Here is a 21,394-nt window from a genome sequence, read left to right as displayed (position 1 = left end):
CTATCTAGATACGATCTCGACGACCCAATGCGGTTGCTCCAAGTCCACGTTGGCACATTTGGGTGGTCGAGTCGGTACCTGTCAGACAACTGGAAGCGTCTGAGCAGGTCTATGAGGCCTTTGCATCCCCTTCTACTTTTGTCACTCCCCACGTAGTCTAGATGCGTGTCCAAGGTAGCATTCCAATCCCCCACTAAAAGTAAGGGACGAGACGTTCCCAGGAATACTTCTAGACGTCGAAAGAAGTCCGACCGACCTGTTAAAGGAGGCACATAAACTGCCAGCAACCGAAAAGCGCCTCCATCGCTGCCGTCCACATCTAGGACAACCAGTCTACCCTCCGGGTCCGTAAATATCGTCTTTACTTGGAGATCCAGACTCTTGCGAAAAAGAACCGCCGTGCCACTACCGCCCATCCTCGGCAGACAGGGAGAAAAATAAATGTTAAACTGTCCGCCAAACATGGACTTTAGGGCGCGCGGTTCATGGAGTCTGGTCTCACTAATGGCTATGATATCCAAATTGTGTGACTTGATGTCATTTAAGAGGTACCCTTGTTTCCAAGGGGACCCTAAGCCACGCACATTCACACAACCAATCTTCACCATGATTCTATTTATACGTGTGCTTTAAAGCACAAAACAAAAGAACAGAGTGTTACTTGCCGTTAGAAAGTTTTGTTTCCTCCTTGGATTTTTCACCAAGGAGGCTATTGTACAATTTCTTGCACAAATATTTCTGGAATCCCCCTACCGAGTTGGGGTAGAGGGATTTTATTGTGTTGTGTAATGCTGGTGTTACATGAATAATTTTAATGTGTTTTGGCGGTGTTGTACGTGGGTGGTTGTTGGTTTTGATGTCGTTATTTGTGATGTTTGTTTTAGAGTTGATGTAATTCATCAACTCTGTGTTTGTACTGTCTATTGCTGTTAGCATTGTTTTTTTTATATTACTATTGGTGTTAGTAGTATTTTCTGGAGATGTGAATCTCCCTGCTTTGTTTGTGTTTGCATTTTGTTTTGTTTTCTTCTTACTGCGCTTCCTCTTTCCTTTCGTAGCTATTTTCCACTCCTCCCCACTCTCTTCATCGGATGATGGGAGATCTGAGGAGTCAGAAAGAGGTAACGGCAAATTTTGTGCGTCTGTGTGTGTTTCTGTGAATGTTTGTGTTGCTGTTTTTATTGATGTTGGCTCCTTGTTATTTATGTGTGGTGTATGTGATATGGGGGAGGGAGAGGCAGTCTCGGAATTTTCTTTTTTTTCTTCTGTTTTTGCAGTTTCTGTTGTCTTTTCTGTTGTGGTTATTGCTGATATTTCTGTTGTTGTTTTTTGCGTTGCTGGTGGTGTTGGTAGTAAGGTTTTTCTGTTGGGGGTATTTGGTAGTTGCTTCTGTTGTTGTTGTTGTTGTTGTTGTTGTTGTTTTTGTTTAGCGGCCAGAGGGCAGTCCTTTTTCAGATGTGCTTCGCTGTTGCATAGGTAACAGCGAGGTCGCCTGCCCTCTACCACCACATACAGCTTGTGGTCCTCTGCCAATCTAATGTTTGGAGGAATTTTCTGTGAAGCCTCCTCCGTGATGTGGAGAAGGATTTCCAGATTTTTCCCTCCCCAGTTCTTTTCCTCTCCGACCGTAATCTCCAAAATATTTGCCTCCTCCATTTCCAGGCACACGGCCGATATCAGCCATTGGGTGTCCACCTCCGATGGCACATTTTTTATCATAACTTTGGTCACTCTCTGTCCTAGATAACTCGGTATCATTACCAAGTCATCTGTGCGGAGAGAGAGTGTCGAAAATTGTTTAGCTAAATTTTCATCCAGAAACCTTACTTGCACCGTTCCAAATTTCCTTCCCCAGGTGACATGATTCTGATAAGGCCAAATTTTTCTAAGACAAACTTCAATTTTATCTGTGCTAACATTTTCTACACGTCTGGTTTTTGTGTTTACCAGTTTATAAATGATGCACTTTTTGTTTTTCATTTCTATAATATCTTTTGGGATGTTAATTCTGACATCATCTCCTTCTTTCGTAAGAAGGGATTTTGTGTCTTTTATTTGTTTTTGTGTGAATGTCACTGTTGTTCTTTTTTCCTTTAGAGCATTTGCGAAATTTGTTTTTGTTGTGCTGGCGGACATGTTCTTCTGGATATTTTTGTTTATGTTGGTGTATGTACTGCCTGGTTCAAAGGTGGTGGTAGTGGCAGCAGAGTTTGTTGAACAGGTGATGGTGTCATTGCTGACGGCCGATAACTTTACTTCCTTGTTGTTGCTGTTGTTGTTGTTGTTGTCGTTGTTGCTGTTGTTGTTGTTGTTGTTGTTGTTGTCGTTGGTGGTGGTGATGATGGCGTCAGCAGCAGTGGTGCTTACGTCAGAGACATTTGTGACGGTTTTCACGCATGGTTTTGTAACCTTGGTTACAGTTTTGTTTTTGTTGTTGGTGTTGGTGGTGGTGGTGGTGGTGGTGGTGGTGAGAGGGCTGTTAGTAGCTGTACTCACAGTCTTTGTGACGTTTATAGCAACTGCGTTCGTGTCACTGCATGAGCACGCGCTATTCTGTTCTTTTTTCTCTTCTGGCATCTGAAGCCTCGGGAAATGCTTGTCAAAAGAACAAGACAAGCGTTCCAAAATTATGTTTCTCGACATTTTTCAAATGTCAAGAAGGAAATTTTTGTATTTTGCTAGGGCCGAAACTGCCCCTGGGGGTCAATTCCTGCCCTTGAAAATACACACAAATGAAGCCTAGGTGCTTCGCAACAAAATTATTAAAAAATTCCAACAAAATGTGGACAGTAAAAGGTCAAATAAACGTTTACCTTCGCAGCCGATGTGACAGCACGTCCGTGAGAAGAGATAGATAGATAGATAGATAGATAGATAGATAGATAGATAGGTTTCTTTATTAGCCACACAGGGCTCAACACAGAGGGGACAAAATACAAATGTAGAGTTTTTCTTTTCGAGGGGGTCGAAAACAAAGCAGAAAAAAAAACAAAAGTGGGGACAACGATGAAAAAAAAAAAAAAAAAAAAAAAAAAAAAACATCGCAAAACGTTTGGGGTATTTACAAAAAATACGAAAAATACAAAAAATTCCCAATAAATGGGGAGGTTATCCGTGGAAAGAAAAACCTACGAAAAGACCACGGTAACCTCGGTCTTTAGCGTCACAGTTTGTTAAATAAAATTTCTCTGTTTACAAAATTTTAAAACGTTTTATAGAATCATGGTCAAGGTGGCTTCGTCATTTATACGTGCCATTCTTGCTACATGTATCCATCTTTTTTCGAAACATTTGCTAGACAACACTTGCCTCTCTACTCTCACCTTCCTTTTCAAGTGATACTTGAAAAAGTTGATGAGAGATTGACCAGAGAGGAAAGTATTTGTCTCTAATCCTTTCAGACGCGTCCACCAGATGCATTCTTTGGCCATAGCCACAAGTACGATAAATACAGCTCTTCCTTCCCGTTTAAAGGAAGGAGGCGTGACGATATTGACGATAGACTCGGTTGATAAACCGACTCGTCCCACACGCGACAGCAGTCGTTCGACATAAGCCCACAGCCCCGAAATGGTTGGACACCGTACGAGTGCGTGCAGAACGGTTTCATCGCTCTGACCGCATCTCGGGCAGGTCGGCCCCACATTTCGCGAGCCGTGTTTATAGAGCTTATCCCGAACGGGTAGCGCCTCTCGGTAACACTGCCAGGCCAGGGATCTCTGGAAGTTGTCCATAGGTCCCGGCCCGAAAGTCGTCCTGAACAGGCGGGTCAGGTATTCCTCGTCGACGCCCAGGTTCGCCCCGAGATCGTCGTCGTACCTGCCCTCCACTAATCCCCTATAGAATGACTTCGTTGTGATGCAGCCGCTCAAGGTCGACCCGGGACGGCAAAGTTGTTGCAGAGCAACGCGACACTCACGGTGCCATTCGCCATTCCTCGGCCTCTTTTTGATCCACGACTGCAGCTCGGTCATGGAGACGAGCTGCGGGAAAGCGTGTCGCACAAACGGCGACCACACCTGCTCACCGTCGTCTACGTAGAGCCGGAGATGTCGCAGTCTCAGCGCATGTCTGCGCATCATCAACCACGGCATGCCCAGCCCTCCTTTCAGCGGGTGTTGGCAACAAACGGATCGCCTCACCATCGGAACGCTTCCTTTCCACAAAAAGCGGAAGAGGATGCGCTCCATTTCGGTGATGGTGCGATCGGGACAAGGCACGACGGTCAGGCGGTATTCGATGACGGACGCGATGTACGCGTTCGCCACCTCCGCCCGACCTTTTAGGGACAGCTTCCTCTCGGACCATTGCCGGCAGAGAGTGGCCACCCTACTCGTTATCTCGTCCCAGTTCTTCTCCGTTTGCAGGTCCGGACCGAACCAGACTCCGAGCAACTTGACCGGACCGTCCGTCCAGCGTCCCACTACTGAGGCGCTGCCGGACGGTATGGGCTTGCTTCTCCAGGTGCCGAGCAGCAAACCCACCGACTTATCCCGGTTGATTTTCGCTCCCGTCACCGCTTCGTAGTCTTTCAGCGTCTCGCCGACAAGCTCGATGTGCTCGTGGCTAGACGCTATGACGGTGACGTCGTCCGCGTATGCCGACACGCTCGTCCCGCACCCCAGTTCTCGCGGGATGCCCCTCAGCGTCGCCAGCTTCCGCAGTAGTGGCTCGAGAGTCAATACGTACAGGAGCGGCGACAGGGGGCATCCCTGACGAACCGAACGTGCAATGTCGAAGGGTCCCGATAGACGTCCATTGACGCGAACAACCGAACGGATGCCTGTGTACAAGGCAGCCATCCAGCCGCGGAAAACGGGACCGAAGCCGGCCGCTTCGAGGACGGCCTCCAAGTATCGATGGTCTACCCTATCGAAAGCTTTCGATTGATCCAAATTGATCAGGGCCCCACCCATGCCAGGTTCCTTAACTACCCTCTCTATGATGTAGCGCATCAGATGGAGGTTGTCATGGATGCTCCGGCCCGGCACGGCGCACGTCTGCTCCGTGCCGACCAGTTTCTCGATGACAAACGCCAACCGCTTGGCTAACACCTTGGCCAAAATTTTCATGTCTGCATTGAGCAGAGTGATGGGCCTAAAGTTATCTATGGCGTCCCCCTTGTTTGGATCTTTCTTCAGCAGCGTTACCGCTCCTCGGCTCACAAAACCGGGAATGCTCCCGTTCTGCTGCCAGTTGCAGTACACGACCGCCAAGACTTCTCCAAACAAGTCTGGCATACAGTTGTAAAGCTCGTAGGGCAGACCATCCAAACCCGGAGATTTGTCCGTCGAGCAACCCGCCATCGCGTCCCTCACCTCCTCCGCCGTGATGACCCCTTCGCAGCACTCCGCCTCTCTTGCCGAGAGTCGTGGCAAGCTGTGCAGGTAGGCACTAAAGTCCACCCTGCCTTCTCGCTCGCCACTCCTCCCGAACAGTCGGGCAAAATGCCGCTGAAACGCCTCGCACATCTTGCTCGGCTCGAGCAATTCGCGCCCCTGTTCGTCTACCAGAGACCGGATGGTGGCTCTGTTACCCCGCTGCGCCTCCGCCACCCGGGCCTCTCGTGCGGCTCCAACACCTTCATTCCTCAGAGCACGCATCCTTGCCCTGACAGCACACCCTTCGTGTTTAGCATTGAAGTGTTGGTCGAGGGCCAACCTCGCCGCTAAAACGTCGGATGCGATGCCACTTCGCAATGCCTCTTCTAACTTTATCACTAGCTCCCCCTCTTCTCTGTTCCTCTCTACAGCTAGTGCCCTGCTATACCTTATTGCTTCCGCCCTCACTGCTCTCTTGAGGGCAAACCACCATTTGTTGTTGACGATGGCTCCCGTCAAAGCCCTCTTTACTAACGTGCTAATCCGGTCTCTGAAAACCTGTCTCGACGGGAAAGACGCGTTTAGTTTCCAGTAACCGGGACCCTGCCTATGTGCCTTATCTAAGTCTAGCGTACACGTCACAAGTTTGTGATCCGTGTAGCTGACTATGTGGAACTGTGGACATCCTAAACTATCTCTATCTCTTGTCCTACACACTATCCTATCTAGATACGATCTCGACGACCCAATGCGGTTGCTCCAAGTCCACGTTGGCACATTTGGGTGGTCGAGTCGGTACCTGTCAGACAACTGGAAGCGTCTGAGCAGGTCTATGAGGCCTTTGCATCCCCTTCTACTTTTGTCACTCCCCACGTAGTCTAGATGCGTGTCCAAGGTAGCATTCCAATCCCCCACTAAAAGTAAGGGACGAGACGTTCCCAGGAATACTTCTAGACGTCGAAAGAAGTCTGACCGACCTGTTAAAGGAGGCACATAAACTGCCAGCAACCGAAAAGCGCCTCCATCGCTGCCGTCCACATCTAGGACAACCAGTCTACCCTCCGGGTCCGTAAATATCGTCTTTACTTGGAGATCCAGACTCTTGCGAAAAAGAACCGCCGTGCCACTACCGCCCATCCTCGTCAGACAGGGAGAAAAATAAATGTTAAACTGTCCGCCAAACATGGACTTTAGGGCCCGCGGTTCATGGAGTCTGGTCTCACTAATGGCTATGATATCCAAATTGTGTGACTTGATGTCATTTAAGAGGTACCCTTGTTTCCAAGGGGACCCTAAGCCACGCACATTCACACAACCAATCTTCACCATGATTCTATTTATACGTGTGCTTTAAAGCACAAAACAAAAGAACAGAGTGTTACTTGCCGTTAGAAAGTTTTGTTTCCTCCTTGGATTTTTCACCAAGGAGGCTATTGTACAATTTCTTGCACAAATATTTCTGGAATCCCCCTACCGAGTTGGGGTAGAGGGATTTTATTGTGTTGTGTAATGCTGGTGTTACATGAATAATTTTAATGTGTTTTGGCGGTGTTGTACGTGGGTGGTTGTTGGTTTTGATATAGTTATTTGTGATGTTTGTTTTAGAGTTGATGTAATTCATCAACTCTGTGTTTGTACTGTCTATTGCTGTTAGCATTGTTTTTTTTATATTACTATTGGTGTTAGTAGTATTTTCGGGAGATGTGAATCTCCCTGCTTTGTTTGTGTTTGCATTTTGTTTTGTTTTCTTCTTACTGCGCTTCCTCTTTCCTTTCGTAGCTATTTTCCACTCCTCCCCACTCTCTTCATCGGATGATGGGAGATCTGAGGAGTCAGAAAGAGGTAACGGCAAATTTTGTGCGTCTGTGTGTGTTTCTGTGAATGTTTGTGTTGCTGTTTTTATTGATGTTGGCTCCTTGTTATTTATGTGTGGTGTATGTGATATGGGGGAGGGAGAGGCAGTCTTGGAATTTTCTTTTTTTTCTTCTGTTTTTGCAGTTTCTGTTGTCTTTTCTGTTGTGGTTATTGCTGATATTTCTGTTGTTGTTTTTTGCGTTGCTGGTGGTGTTGGTAGTAAGGTTTTTCTGTTGGGGGTATTTGGTAGTTGCTTCTGTTGTTGTTGTTGTTGTTGTTGTTGTTGTTGTTTTTGTTTAGCGGCCAGAGGGCAGTCCTTTTTCAGATGTGCTTCGCTGTTGCATAGGTAACAGCGAGGTCGCCTGCCCTCTACCACCACATACAGCTTGTGGTCCTCTGCCAATCTAATGTTTGGAGGAATTTTCTGTGAAGCCTCCTCCGTGATGTGGAGAAGGATTTCCAGATTTTTCCCTCCCCAGTTCTTTTCCTCTCCGACCGTAATCTCCAAAATATTTGCCTCCTCCATTTCCAGGCACACGGCCGATATCAGCCATTGGGTGTCCACCTCCGATGGCACATTTTTTATCATAACTTTGGTCACTCTCTGTCCTAGATAACTCGGTATCATTACCAAGTCATCTGTGCGGAGAGAGAGTGTCGAAAATTGTTTAGCTAAATTTTCATCCAGAAACCTTACTTGCACCGTTCCGAATTTCCTTCCCCAGGTGACATGATTCTGATAAGGCCAAATTTTTCTAAGACAAACTTCAATTTTATCTGTGCTAACATTTTCTACACGTCTGGTTTTTGTGTTTACCAGTTTATAAATGATGCACTTTTTGTTTTTCATTTCTATAATATCTTTTGGGATGTTAATTCTGACATCATCTCCTTCTTTCGTAAGAAGGGATTTTGTGTCTTTTATTTGTTTTTGTGTGAATGTCACTGTTGTTCTTTTTTCCTTTAGAGCATTTGCGAAATTTGTTTTTGTTGTGCTGGCGGACATGTTCTTCTGGATATTTTTGTTTATGTTGGTGTATGTACTGCCTGGTTCAAAGGTGGTGGTAGTGGCAGCAGAGTTTGTTGAACAGGTGATGGTGTCATTGCTGACGGCCGATAACTTTACTTCCTTGTTGTTGCTGTTGTTGTTGTTGTTGTCGTTGTTGCTGTTGTTGTTGTTGTTGTTGTTGTCGTTGGTGGTGATGATGGCGTCAGCAGCAGTGGTGCTTACGTCAGAGACATTTGTGACGGTTTTCACGCATGGTTTTGTAACCTTGGTTACAGTTTTGTTTTTGTTGTTGGTGTTGGTTGTGGTGGTGGTGGTGGTGGTGGTGAGAGGGCTGTTAGTAGCTGTACTCACAGTCTTTGTGACGTTTACAGCAACTGCGTTCGTGTCACTGCATGAGCACGCGCTATTCTGTTCTTTTTTCTCTTCTGGCATCTGAAGCCTCGGGAAATGCTTGTCAAAAGAACAAGACAAGCGTTCCAAAATTATGTTTCTCGACATTTTTCAAATGTCAAGAAGGAAATTTTTGTATTTTGCTAGGGCCGAAACTGCCCCTGGGGGTCAATTCCTGCCCTTGAAAATACACACAAATGAAGCCTAGGTGCTTCGCAACAAAATTATTAAAAAATTCCAACAAAATGTGGGCAATAAAAGGTCAAATAAACGTTTACCTTCGCTGCCGATGTGACAGCACGTCCGTGAGAAGAGATAGATAGATAGATAGATAGATAGATAGATAGATAGATAGATAGATAGATAGATAGATAGACATTTATATGTATATGCGTGTGCTTTTTATGGAGTTGAGCTGTCGTTACGTAGTCAACTGTAAAAATGTCAGGTTTAGATTTTAACCAAACTATAAATTGTATATAAAATTTTTATCCGTGAATAACAGTATCATTAATGAGAATAACTTGAAATCGATCGTGAACTCGGTATGTCAAAGACATGAAATCTTAGTAGAGGTGAATGGACTTGACTACATGTTACTTTAGCAGTCAGGGAACGGACAGTGTCGGATGGCAACTAACTGATGGGATTGTCTTCAGAATTTAGTTGCGTGCATAAGCATCTTGACTATTCTCTTCAACGGAATCGAGAATGAGAGTGTGTACAACGAGAACGATGATTAAATTATGGAGACTAATAATATAGAAAGACAATGCGAAATCTTTGAGGACGGATTAGGATTGATTTGAATTTTTAATTTACATGCCATAGACGCGATGGCTTCTGTCAGTAAACGAAGAAATGCTCGTTGATTGATTAACAGCGTGCACGTATATCTGCAAACTAAATTTGCAGCCTATATTTTTATTATTGAATAGACAGATTTATCTTTGCAGCTAGGATAACATCTGTGTAACTCATTCACATGTGATAACGTGTTGCTTCTTAATACATTTTGTATTTCGTCTCTCATGAAAAGTTCGTTTGTTAGAATATATTTGATAATATTAAAACAAATAATTATAACATAGAGATCCAAATCCCAAATGTCGTTCTTTTAAGATAGTGTGACCCATATGCATTTCCTGGTAGAATTAAACAGAAAATGCAAAATAAACAGAATCAGAGAAAAATCATGTCTTTCATATCTTACAGAGAAAAACCTTGCCATTCTACTACACTCAACGTTCTCAGAGCATTATTGATCGTAAGATTGTGGTTTCAATTCGTGAACACACGGTGCATCGTATTCCTAAGCACAACACTTCATTTCACGCATGTCATGGATAAGGGTAATATATATATATATACCATAAAATTCGTGAAACCTGACTTATGAGGATATAGCTCGGGAAAAACCTTTCATGCAATAATGCTTTTATGTATGTTTGTGATGTCTCTGTGAGTGTGTCTGCGTATATATTTCTGTCTATGTATATGCATGCACATACATACATACATACAAACATAAATATATGAGGTTCTCTCACGGTAAATGATGTAGTATATTATCTTCTAACACAATATACTACCTCTGTTACAATTAATTGCATACATACATACGTACATACATACATACATACATACATACATACATACATACATACATACATACATACATATATATATATATGTGTGTGTTTGTCTCTGTGTGTTAATATGTCTGTCTGTCTTTGTGAATCCCTAAAACTCGAGAACTACACAACCGCTTTCATTCAAATTTTACTTTCCTTACTTAGGGTCCATGTAGTGTCATGGACTAAAAATTTTTAACTTCTTGTCTAATACAAGCCCAGACCAATCTCTTATATCTTCCACTATTTCAGTATTACGTGTCAAATGTGAAACAATAACATCTGCCTATTGGAATGTCGTATACTTTCACTGTTAAAGTGAAACTATTATCTCACATATACATAGGCATGCATACATATATACATATATACAATATACCTATATATTATGTATATATATATATATATACATATATATACGTATATATCTGCACATATGTATATATATAGATGTATATAACTAACAAAATTGTGGGAAACAAAATATTAAAGAAATACATCATCTCAAAGTATGGCCCATAAGGGAAGACAAAAAAGAACCGAGAAGTCAAATCAAATGATATAAAGGAAAATCTAACGGCGGAAATGGACAACTATAGCAGGTCGAACATGTTTATTGCGGAGGGGCGAAAATCAACCACGAGATATAATTTCAGCGCAAATAAATTTAATACCCTAGAACAACATTTGCATTCGTTTGTCCTCGTATGTTCAACAAAATTGAAAATTTGAGTACATTAAATACTTCCCATGAATACTCTCCATACATATGCATATATAACTTGCATATTTGGGTACAGGACATTAAAACAAAAACAAAAAAAATTGACAAAATGAGAAACGGGAACATAAAAAACAAAACATAGAAAACGAACTTTTTTTCCGAACAACGAAAGAAACAAACGCAGAAAATATGTAAACATACTACCCTATCTTGGCGATTTTGTATTCGTTTGGTGTCAGCACAGGACATCTCGAGATGAGATGGTCTATTTTTTCGTCAAATGTATCGCAGAATCTACATTTAGGGTGAGAATCGTTTTGTTGAACGTTAGCCTGGTAGTTGCTGTTGTTATTATTATTATTATTATTATTATTATTATTTATTATCATCATCATCATCATCATCATCATCATCATCATCATCATCATCATCATCATCATCATCATCATCGTCATCATCATTATTTAAGAGAGCATGGTTCGGCCCTCAGTAACTTAAATTGTTGTGGGTACCTTACAGGAAACTAGCCCGTCGAACTCAGGCAGGACAGTGAAGACGTGCAAAAAGTCCAAGATGGCTACCGGAAAGTGGGCTATTGTTGGTCCAGGCGAGACTTATGGTGTTATTAGAAGTGGATTTGAAATTCTAGCAACATCAAATCCATAAAAAAGGAATCTCAATTTGGATTTCCTGTGCCATGACGCTGGACAGAAAGCTGGTGGATACTTTAGCGACATTCCATTGATATGCGTGTGTTGGCGGGGAATGGGTGTAAGCTGGCGTGGGAGTATGACCTGACAGCATCAGCCCACCAGCGCGTATGTACGTGTTTGCAAGTGTTTGTGCACGTATAGACGTGTATCATTTGTGTGTGTGTGCGCGCGCGCGTATGTATGTCTGTGAAGAGGCGCGTATACTTACATATACATATATATGTATGTATGTATATACATATACATATACACACAAATATATATACACATATAATGCAGTCATGCGTATCTATATGAATGATAGTTATTAGAGTCGAGGAGAAAAAATGAAAACAACTGTCTTAATGGTAATGAAATGTATTTATACAAATACAAACGAACACACTTTTAATCATTTAATCATGCTTTATATACCATTGTTTAGTTAATAGTATGAAAAACATAAGATATATGCTTTATCAAATCAAGCGTTAATGTTATATATAAATATGATGAGAGAGAGGTAGTGAGCTCGATTCCCGGACCGGGCTGTGTGTTGTGTTCTTGAGCAAGACATTTTACTTCACGTTGCTCTAGTACGCTCAGCCGTAGAAATAAGTTGCGACGTCACTGGTGTCAAGCTGTGTCGGCCTTTGACTTTCCTTTGGATAATATTGGGGGCGTATGAATGGGCGACTGTTGATCTTCCATAAACAACCTTGCCCGGACTTGTGCCTTGCAGGGTAATTTTCTAGGTGCAATCTCATGGTCATTCATAACCGATGGTATTCTTTATAAATATATGTATATATGGGTTGGTAAACTGGAACCGGCATCCTTCAGAATATATAAAAGGGAATATATATCTGCTACGTTTATATCAGATGTTGCAAGATATACGTTACTGGTTTGGGTATAAATTGGTCTGTTCTTGAATATTGCAATGATGTAGGAATGAAACAAAAGTTTTCAGGTTATCCAAAATTGAGAGGGTTCTCATAGCGGGAAACAATGATAAATTTGCAAGCTACATAAAACCTAGATAAGAAATCTCTACACAATATCGTCACTACAACAATAAACTAGGTATCATCTGATTGTGTGGATTACTATTCACCTTTCTACCATAATCTTGATTAGATATCTTTGTTTCCATTTCAATGAAAACTCATGATTAGACGCGCACGATTTCACTACATACTGTACTATTTTTTTATTAATTCTTAATTCAATGCCAATTCCTAAATCTTCTTACAGAAGCAAAAACATTACCACTCCATTTTAATTTTACAGCTTGCAATACTTTGTCAAACAAAACTGCTCGTAGTGATATCCATAGTGGTACATATCTATATGCGTGCGTCTGTGTGTGTATGTGTATGTGCTCGTCCTTGTGTGTGTGTTTCTGTGTGCTGATGGGGGTTACGCAGACACCGGCTTGCATAGGCGCGAGAATGTGCTTTTTGTTGAGAGTCTTGCGTTGCAGTAATGTTGCTGGCTGTGGTTCCGTCACACTGCTTAGCAACTGTCTCTTAATATCCGACCAATGCCTTCTCAGTGCAAATGGTGTACAGAAATAGTGCAGAGCCTGGTGCATATCTTTATGAGTAGCGTTGTATTTATACATAAATGCATATAAATACACAAACCCATGCGCCCAAATATATGTATGCATATATGTATGAATGGATGTATGCAGAAGTAAAGAGTAATGAGTAGAAATGAGTAGCACAATACTGAATGCAGAACTTAATAAGGAAGCTGAAAATGCTTTACAATGGAAACGGCGTATTCATGTGAAGGGAATTTCAGGCTATGCTTGAAAGATAAATCGATAGCGCATATAAATGCAAAGTAATTATACAGTTATTGCAGATGCATCGCTTTTTTAAGCTAGTTGTATTGGAGTACTATGATGTAAGAGAAAGCCATCTGGATATACTTTTGTAGCATGAAGGACGCTCGGCATCGATGAAGAGAGCGCTACAATCAGAAATAGCCGATAACTTAAAGATCTTCAGTCGACAGCTGCGAGATGGGAATAATCCCGTTTAAAGTAAAGACAACAAAAGAAAACCCGAATTATCATCTGAAAACTTAGCGTAAATGTATTTATTCAGAAAAATGGTTTTCAGAGCCACACTTTTACATTCACACGTTCCCATATGCACATGTATGCACACTCACACAAAGCACCATAACTGTATGTATGTATGTACATGCATATATATATATATATATATATATATATATATATATATACATGCATATATGTACATATATGTATATATATATATATATATATATATATATATATATATATATATATATATATATATATATATATATATAATATATATATATATATATATATATATCGATCTATAAATATATGTATGTGTGTGTGTGTGTGTGTGTGTGTGTGTGTGTGTGTGTGTGTGTGTGTGTGTGTGTGTGTGTAAGAAGGGATGACCACTAATTGGACATCTGATATGCTAGAAAAAGATCACCTACGATCTTATCACAACGAAAAGAATGTTCTCCAGAAAAAATTCAGCAGACAGCAGAACATAAGCGAGCAAGACAAATGAAAATATGCAAAATAAAGAATTAATCATAGACCAGGTTTCGCCATTAACTCTTTTTTACTTACATAAAAACGTCCGTGGCTCGTCAGTACGACCGTTCTAATTCGATATAATTTGCAGAACTATACAGGAATTGTCTTCATAAAGTTTGACGTGCGTAAAGTTCTACCGATTACATTGGGGTTATTTTCCAATGTTTCAGCTATGGCGCACTAAATCCGGGAAACAGTTCTGCAGAAGATAATTCACTGCAGTGCATGTTGCCGGTTAGGGAACATAATTATTTTAAAGTTATATTTATATACTGAGGGTGGTAAATTGAATATTAATTTAATTAACATCAATTTAAAGCCAGTGGACGTAAGTAAAAAAGAGTTAATGGCGAAACCCGGTCTACGATTAATTCTTTATTTTGTATATTTTCATTTGTCTTGCCCGCTTATGTTGCTCAATAGACCCACTGACGTTGACCTCTCTTTTCTTGATAATATACCTGAGAGACCAATAAAACATCTTATAGCAGTTGTTCCAAACCTGACTGAAAAAAATTTGAGGGATAAACTGGAAAATGGCCATTAGTAAGGATGAGTGATGAGCGACTGCGCAAGCAGCTATTGTGTGGTGACCTGGAAGATAGAAGGAGACCAGCGCATAAGCCTAAACTAGGGTTTAAGGATTGCCATAAAAATACTCTCATACAGAGAGGAACTGCAGCTGGTGATTGAGAGAGGGAGGTACAAGACTGTGATGGATGGAGGAGGATAGTGCATAGTAGTTGTTCAATGTTTGAGAGGGAGAGTGAAGTTTGAGATAATTAGGGGGGATTAGAAGGAGGGAACCTGTGGAAAGTAAGAGCGTTGCTTTTTGTGTGTGTGGTTTGTGAGAGGAGGTGTTTGAGTCGTGCAGGCCGAGTGAGCCATCAAACATCTCACAGAAATCGACCCATGATAAACAGAACATGTATAAAACGTAGAAGGGTGTGTCTCTCAGCTGGAGGTATGAAAAACACGTTAAGAGAGTACATTTGATGGCATCTGTTTCTCCTTCCAGCCAGCACAGTTGTGCAGTATGTAACAAGATGGGTAAAAGTTTGACTGGGTTTAAAATTCATATAAGGGCATCACATAGCATCAATAATGAGTCATTTCAGTAAGTCTTTTTGGCAATGGCTTTTCTCGTGTAACGTCGGTGCAGCTATGATATATGTATGTATGTATGTATGTATGTATGTATGTATGTATGTATGTATGTATGCATGTATGTATGTATGTATGTATGGATGGATGGATGGATGGATGGATGGATGGATGAATGAATGTATGTTTGTATGTATGTATGTTTGCATCCAAGATATATCACAGCGCCCAGTCCTGGTGTTGCTTGATGCCCCCACCCCAACACTGGCAGAAATCCAGAAGGCCATCAAGCAACTACATGTGAAGAAAACACTTGGTCTTGACGGAATACCCCAAGAGATCATCAAAGCGTGAGGTGAAGCTGGTTCCATCAAGTTGACTGAGTTGATACAGCAGTTCTGGGACGAAGGGTCAGTGCCGCATGACCTCAAGGATGCCAACATCGTGCATCTGTACAACAACAAGGGGGGGGGGGGGGGGGCAGAGCTTCATGTAACAACCACAGAGGCATCACATTTCTGAGAATCACAGGAAAGATCATGGACCGTGTTTTTCTGAACCGCATCACACACCACCAGCTGGACTCAGAGAGTCAGTGTGGATTTATGAACAACAGGAGAACAATAGACATGGTCTTTGCAGTACGGCAGATACAAGAAAAGTGCCGAGAACAAAACCATAACCTCTACAGCCTCTTTGTGGACCTTGCGAATGCTTTTGACATTGTCAACCGAGAGGGCCTGTGGGATATCTTGTCCAAGCTAGGCTGACCACCAAAGATCGTCAGGATCATCCAGTCATTTCATGATGGCACGATGGCACGCATCGTGGAAAACGGAGATGTCTCTGATCCATGGCGTGAAGCAAGGCTGCGTGATGGCCCCCACACACTTCAGCCTCAAGTTTGCCACCAGGCTCTTGCGCGCCCTGTCAAAGTCTGATGCTGGTGTCACTATTCGCTACAGATAGGGCAGCCGATACTTTGACCTCAGACGTCTGAAGGCAAAAACCAAAGTCCTGGACGCCCTGGTAAGAGACTTCTTGTTTGCAGACGATTGTGCGCTTGCAACATTGAATGAACCAGACCTGCAAGAACTTGCCACTTGTCTCACATAAGCATCAAAAGCCTTCAGACTGACCGTTAGCCTGCGAAAAACTGAAGTGATGCTTCAGCCTGCACCTGGCCTGATACCTCCTGAGCCTCAGATTGAGGTTGAGGGCACAACTCTGAACAACGTGGAGAGCTTTACATACCTGGAAAGCTGTCTGGAAAGCTGCCTGGAAAGCTGCCTGGAAAGCTGCCTGGAAAGCTGCCTGGAAAGCTGCCTGGAAAGCTGCCTGGAAAGCTGCCTGGAAAGCTGCCTGGAAAGCTGCCTGGAAAGCTGCCTGGAAAGCTGCCTGGAAAGCTGCCTGTCCTCAAACTGCGTGGAATAGAATGGTGGCAAACATGAGGGTGGAGTGTGTGGGAGCCATCATGCAGCCTTGCTTCACGCCATTGGATCAGAGACATCTCCGTTTTCCACGATGCAAGCCATCATGCTATCATGAAATGATTGGATGATCCTGACGAGCTTTCGTGGTCAGCCTAACTTGGACAAGATATCCCACAGACCCTCTCGGCTGACAGTATCAAAAGCCTTCGTCAGGTCCACGAAGAGCATGTAGAAGCTCTGGTTTTGCTCTTGGCACTTTTCTTGTATCTGCCGTACAGCAAAGACCATGTCTATTGTTCCCCTTTTGTTCCTAAATCCACACTGATTCTCTGAGACCACGTCGTCCAGCAGTTGGTGTGTGATGCGACAAATCGCTTGCCTCTGACCGCAGCACCTGGCGTCCAGCTGTCCAGAAGGGTGTTAGGCTGTTCGAGGAAAAGCGCCTCAAGAGCCTGGACCAGAAGCGACAAGCCCGAAAAGAGAGGATCGCCAAACCTACTTCTGCTGTTACGTGCCTAACATGTGGCTGCGTCTTCACGTCCGCCTTTGGGCTCCGCTCCCACCTCCGGCGTCACTGACGTCATTGTCGAACCCCGACAGACTTCCATTATTATATATGTTTCTATGTATGTATGTATGTATGTATGTATATACAAATTTTCACCACACAACATGAAACAATTAGAGGCAGTGATAGCTTGAGAAAGAAGAAAACAAAAGCTACAGAAATGCTTATTTTTAATGGCAGCACACTTACAAAGTTTCTCTTACAGCACCAAGCATGTACTCCAAACTGCTTACTAATTTTCAAAACTGTGATAGGAAGAGAAATTACGTTTTGTACTTGCATTTTAGTTATAACCTGAATCACATTAGTTACCTTATCTCGGAGGTTACCTTGAAATGAATGTTTACTTGTGTAAACACTAGTATTATAAAATTGTAATAATTACGTCTTTAATTACTGGACAATCGCAATAATGAATTTTGATTAATGAGTAGATTTACCATATTTTTACAGATTAATGACTTTTTCAGATTAAAACAATCCAATATAAATTTATAAATAAATTATATTTTATAATTCAAAATTCTACAGCCACTTTCTACTGAACATGAGTGTGTATGCGTGTATATATGCATATAAATGTGTCTGCCTGTGTATAAGACACATAGATACGTTAGTACATACACAACCAAACAAGTTCTATTTGCCTTTGTGCGATTTTTAAAATTTTCACTACACCAAAGATTATCTTCATATGTATTTAAAATTCTGTTTCATGCTATATTTTACGATAAACAGCTTTCTTTCAGAAATGATTGAGACCATACTCTATTTGTGTGTCACTATCTCAAAATATTTCCTCCTCATGTTACTTGGAACATTCTGCTGGTTTATCAATCACTCGTTAATATGCTTATTTTGGTAAACATGTATGCAAATGAGGCATTTACTTACATATTTCTTAACTGTCTCCAGACTTCGTGGAGCCTTCCATCAACGTATTTTAACGTAAGCATCGATGTTACACAACATTAGTAGTGTAGTCTATCATTTATTTTCTCGTTTAAATCTCAATATAGATTTTCACTAATTGGTATTCTATTGTTACAAATCGTTTCAGTTTTATTCCCCAAGGATTCCCGTTTAAAATGCAGGCTAAAATTCATTGTCATTAAGAACGTGTGTTTATCATATTTTTGCATTCATATTAGGCTTTCGAATTTAATTCCATTACTGGTAAATATTTTAAATATTAATCTATTTTTTAACATGCATCTAATCAGTAAGCAAAACAGAAAATACATTTTAGTACATGGATATATGCGTATGATTATGTGAGATTTTTCAATAGTATATTGTTATTTTTGTTTTTTGTTAATTATGCACAAGATTTTTCTCTAAATCGAATACGAATGCTCATTATATTTTTCTCAAATGTAACAATTATCATTTACTTTAAATAAACTACGTTCTTGTAATGAACTTTTACAGAAAATGGCAATTTATGGACATGAGCATGTATTTGCATAATTCATTATCTTTCATTTAAGAAGGCGTGTTACAAACATACAGAACGGACAGTTTCCTGGCACATATTCCATTCTGACTGAAATCAGTTATCAAATTAGGTAATCACACAAGAATATTTTTCATGAATGTGAAGCATATTATTACCTCCGCCTTAGCGAAGGCGGAGGTACTGTTTACAGTCGTGTTAGTTTGTTTGTTTGTTTGTTTGTCCCTGGGCATGATATCCCAAGAGCCGCTGGATAGATTCGGACGAAACTTTCAGGGCTGCTTGGCCTCCTGACTGGCAGAAAATGATTAGATTTTGGGATCGATCCGATACCGGACAAGGATTCTGGATTATTTTCCCGGTTTTATTTTTTTTTACTTAATTTTTGAGAGCGGTTGGGTTTATTTTTAGTATTCTCGTTTGTGAGAACAGTCGAGTTTATTTCAGATATTCTCACTTTAAAAATCATATCTGGCTAATCGTTGAGAGGACGTTGGTGCTGCCTTAACGGAGGTTTGTGCTCTTTGGGTGCTCTTGTTGTTTATGCTATAATGGTACATTACGAACAAGTTAAAATTTAAAGGCCCAAAGCTAAATACTGCAAAATATTTATGAAAATGCCACGAAATATTCCGACACTAGAGTAATAAATATTTGGAAGACAAGTATTAAGGAAGATACGAGGTACATTCCAGACGTTTTGAGATATTTTTCAGGAGAGGCAGTTCTAAATGTTCAAGAATATTTTCATCTTAGTATATCACTACAATACATCTAAGCTTAACTTCCCAACTTTTGTTTTATTCCAAATTGAAGGGGACAACTATAACAGCAGCTTGAACCGGCTCTACTAAACACTGCTGATCACAGCTCACTGATTTTCAGAATAAAGTCGGGACGTGAAAACGATTTGGAAGCTTGCTATGCAACAAATTTTGTTAAAGTGGGAAAATACTATGGAAACTAATGAAATGTTTCAGACTGCTTATGGATTAATTCATATGAGCCGAACACCTACTTTTCGCTATCACAAGAGATTCAAGGACGGTGGAGTGTTGGTGAAAGCGAAGAGAGTTGAGAGAAAGAGAGTCATGAGAACATCAAAACTGGGTGCAAAAATTCACAATTGTCGAGACGAAATGTATGTCTGTAAATACAATAAACATACATTTTGGTGTTGGTATAGCAACAGTACACAGAAGTTTGTCCCGGGGATGCTCAGTGAGGGAGAATGTTGCTAATTATTTCCGATCCAAGAGTTCAGGAAGGGATTTCGTCGCCATAGGCCAAAGCTCCTCCACTCGATTCGCTGATACATTATCAGGAAAGCATTTTCGCCGTGTGAACGACAACCATACCTGTAAATAACCTTTTTCTTGCATAACCTTGTTTGAATTTGTAAATGAACAATCTTGTGTGTATATTATAATGATCTGTCAATGTTGTTAACCAGGTTGGAATTTGAGAATATATGGATCGGTGCTCGACCGATGGCGACGAAATCTCTCCACATGTGATGTCTGCTCGCTCGGCATCGGGAAGTGGAACACCCTCAGGCGCTGAAAAGTGCTTGGGGGAACTCGGTGTCGGTTTGATAGGTATTGCTGCTACAGCGACTGAATCTGCTGATGGTGATAGTGCTGCTGCTGTTGTCGCTCGAGTTCTGGTGATTGTAGTTGGTGTTGAGAGGAGAGATGCCCGGCTCTCTTTCCCCCTCAATCTATGACAGAAGATGAGTGGTTGAAAGGCACTTTGATTTCCTTCCATCCACTCTGACTTGAATGACGCTGCTACCATGAAGATGGATGTGGTCTGGGATGTGATCCACATCCATTTAGCATGTTTGGATAAGGACTTTATCATCATCCTGGATCAGTTCTTCTTTTTGGTCCGATAGACTTCAAGGATTTCCGAATTTTCCTCTATGTCTTTTCTGAATGCAGCTATTAGCTAAGGAATTGCTATTTCTGACGGCACCTATCGTATGATTATTTTGGCTAGTCTCTAGCTGCAGTATAAGGAAATTGTTTTGAAGATAGCGCAACATCGCTTGCCGCACCCACACTCTCTCTTATTGATATTTGTTGACGCTCTTCACTTTCTCCCGCTCTCTCACATATGAGAACCACCGTATTCCGTTGTATGCGGAATAACAACTTTTGACTGAAAAATAAATTCAGTTGGCTTGTCCCCCAAAACTGGGAAACAAAACAGGAAAATAAATTCGCTAGTCGACAGCAGTAAACTTGTTGTCCACGATGGTACACTTCAAGGGCGTAAATACACCTTTTATGTGTTTTTCCTTAAAACATTGAAGGCTCGAGGTCAAGTGTAGCTTGCCAAGCCGACAGTCATAATAATAATTAGAGAGGAAAGGTGGCAGATAGAAGAAGCCTTGGTGGAAGCGCAGAAGCGAAAGCTATATTAAAACCTTGCATAAAGATCTGTATCGCATAGAAGAATGGTCCAAAGGGCAATGGAAACATATTAAAGATGTGCGGGCATACCTTGAAACAAAAAATGTCAAATAGAAAAGACAGGAGTCAAAACCGTTATCCAAACCCTAAAACAATGCTTTCGGGCAAAACC

The sequence above is a fragment of the Octopus bimaculoides genome, chromosome 15, assembly GCF_046866305.1.
Source record: "Octopus bimaculoides isolate indiv1 chromosome 15, ASM4686630v1, whole genome shotgun sequence".
NCBI classification, from domain to species: domain Eukaryota; kingdom Metazoa; phylum Mollusca; class Cephalopoda; order Octopoda; family Octopodidae; genus Octopus; species Octopus bimaculoides.
The sequence above is the reverse complement of the archived record's forward strand: the minus strand, read 5'-3'. Positions refer to the sequence as shown.